The sequence below is a fragment of the Tachypleus tridentatus genome, chromosome 6, assembly GCF_004210375.1.
Source record: "Tachypleus tridentatus isolate NWPU-2018 chromosome 6, ASM421037v1, whole genome shotgun sequence".
Classification (NCBI taxonomy): domain Eukaryota; kingdom Metazoa; phylum Arthropoda; class Merostomata; order Xiphosura; family Limulidae; genus Tachypleus; species Tachypleus tridentatus.
The window spans coordinates 133,996,762-134,000,007 of record NC_134830.1 but is presented as its reverse complement, the minus strand read 5'-3'; positions in this window follow the sequence as shown (position 1 = coordinate 134,000,007).

Sequence of the window (3,246 nt, the reverse complement as noted above, 5' to 3'; positions counted from 1 at the left end):
AATGAAGACTGTTACAACGTAAGGAGTATTATTTAAACATGTTTAAAATGTGACCAGACTGTGCACGTGATTCGTGACGACACTGAAAACGCCACTAAGAACAGGACACACAAATACCAGAACAATCAATATAAAAATTATTAAATAAAAATTTCATGTCTGCTGAGAATGTAACTTATAGCTCACGCTTTGCATTAAAAAAAAGAAACAGAGAAAAAATCAAACATGAAAGCTCTAAGCGATTCTTTTTTAACGTTCTATGGCCTCAAAATAAAAGAGAAAAATAATACTTCTTAAAAAATAGGGAAATAAACGTAACAAAGACACTAACGTCTATGGGTGCGTAACAAAACATTAGACTACCGTTACTTTCATTACACAAAACGTCAGGCGGTTCTGTGCATACAAGGTTCTGTTCAGTTTTCAGTACTGTGCACTTAATCACAATACGACTGTATACTTCGGTAATAAAATAACAGAAAAATAGACAAGTGTGGCCCCCTCCAGTAATACAGCGATATGTATAGGGACTTACAACACTGGAAACTGGGTTTCTATAGCCTTGGTGGGCAGACAATATATATCCCATCGTGCTTTGTGTTTAACTTCAAACAAACAAGCGTGAGGCTTGAAATAATAAACGCCATCTAGCTTTTAAAATACCCGGTTGCGAAGAATCGACCCAAATTTAAGAAGAAAGAAACAACAGATCCGAAACATGAATTGCAACTGTCATACAATAATACAATACGAAAACTTTTTTCTTCTAATTGAAAAAATATACTCGTAAGTGAAATATGTAAAATGTGTAGTCAGATGCATAAACATAGAAAGAAAGGAAACTGGTTCACCTATGGGGTTTGTAGATGTTGGGTTACCTTTAGATTCATGCTTGAATAAAGTAAATCATATTAACTGGAAATGAAGAAATAATACTGAAAGTACAGAAAGAGAGGTCAAAAACTGGAATTAGATTAGATGTAAGAAAGGTGTATAATATTGAATCTGGAGAATGTGAAAATACTGAAACCTCTAAAACCATTACTACCATAGACAACTGTATCTTTTTTCATTCTTCATCTATTTTTAATCTGAAAAAAGTTTCTGAAAATTAGTGTCAAGTAGTTTATTTTTACCAATCAGCTTCGCTTCTTCTTTGTGGGTATTTGGGTATGTTTAATTTTTAAATACTCAGGAGGGTCAAGTGCATAAGACCTCTTCCTCCATCCCTAGCTTTCATGCCGACTGCAAGTAAGAATTTGTTGTTGTAGTGCTTTTGGGCTAGAGTATCCCACAGTACTCCAGCCCTTTTCAGGGCAATGTCCATGTATTGTCTTGATTTGCCCTTTTTTTTTCTCCTTTATCCATTTATTACTTTTTTTCCTCTTTTATTCCATTTTTATTTTTTACCAATCAGCGTCTTCTGGAACATAATATTTCAAAATTTCCCGCGACGTCAGTTCCGTTATTCGTGACAGAAGGTCTTAAAATTTCACAATGAAACATAATGCAGGTTGTCCAGAATGTCCTCTTCCGGTTTTAAAAGTTTATTACAAGAAAACCAAAAGAGTTAGAATAATTCAGTTTTCAGCACCTTGTTGATTAGCTAATGAAGTTTTTTTCTAATTGATTTATAGATTGTAATCGGAGTGTCCAGTTGCACGTGATACACGTACAGATGCAATCTCTTGATTTTGCTAACTGAATCTCACTTAGAGAACAACGTATCGATTTTCGTTGGACGGTTTCTTCAGAAACACCTGGACGTCCTCTTCGAGGCAAGTCAATCACACTTAGAAACTTGTGACACCACCTCCTAATGCTGGGAATAGATGAAGGATCCTTGTCTTACTGAAGGTGGTAATTCCATTGACCAGTGGTCGCTGATCTCAACATTGAACTTTCTCTTGTGTAGTCGCCATATTCATTCATACTCCAACACTCCAATTACAACCTGTAAATTAATAATAAAAAAATGTCATTGGTTAAATAACAAGGTGCTAAAAACTGTATGATTATAACTTTTTTGTGTGTGGCAAACTTGTAAAGCCGTAACAAGATTTTGTATACGACCTATTGATAGAAATATTGAAAATGAACGAATCGTTTTCTCAACTTAAAGTTGCACGTAAAAGCAACAAAATAGGTTCCAAAATAACAGATAGGGGTAATACTTGATTAGTCAACCCCTAATTCTACAACTCAAGCCACGCATGGCTGGGTGGTTAGGAGGCTCGATTCGTAATCTGATGGTCGCGGGTTCGAATCCTTATGAGAACAAACATGCTCGCTCTTTCAACCCTGGGGGCGTCATAATGTAACGGTCATTCCCATTGTTCGTAGAGTAAAAGTGTAGCTTACGAGTTGGCGGTGGGTGATGATGACTAGCTGCCTTCCATCTAGTCTTACACTGTTAAATTATAGACAGTTAGCGCAGATAACCCTCGTGTGGTGCTTGTGTGCGTTTTTTGTCATCTTGCTACTTAAATTCATTTTACGCTTACTTGCTTCAATATTACAGCACAGGCCTCAATAGTTGAACGAAAAAAACTGTTGTTTTCCATATATGTTTCTTGAAATGTAATCTAAGAAGAGACATTTCACTTTATTTCGACTAAAACATAACTAATGAAAGGTTTTGTTCATTGGTTGGTTTTAACATTTTTGTGCATTTACAATGGAGTTAATTATGTATAGTGTTCTTAATTTGAGTTGATAGACAAGAGAGGAGGCAGCTAGCTGGTTCAGGACATTTGCTGACAACACCTGTGGCTTTTGTCACTAATGTGACCCAAATAATATGATTTAACCTTACTATTACAGCTCATTCACGGCCCCAAAGCATGAGGTACGTTTTGCGGCAAAGGCACCCAAACCAGGAATTCTTGTATTCACATTCTGGGTATATTAACATGCAAACCACATCCCGTCTACTGAGAAACATGAATTGAATGCTCTGTTAACTCGAGCAGATTGTATCTATGAAATGTGATACGTATCTATGTTATGATGATATATTCATTGTATAATATATTTTCTGAACTTCTTATGGGTAAAATTCCCCCCGATGGGACAGCAATAAGTCTTCGGATTTACAACGCTAAAATCAGGGGCTCGATTACCTTCTATAGACACAGCAGATAGCACAAAGTGGATTTGATAAAACAGCAGACAAAAATATCAACAAATATATCATTTTTAATTAAACAAACTATAAGGTAAGCCATAAGATTACAACATTTTAAC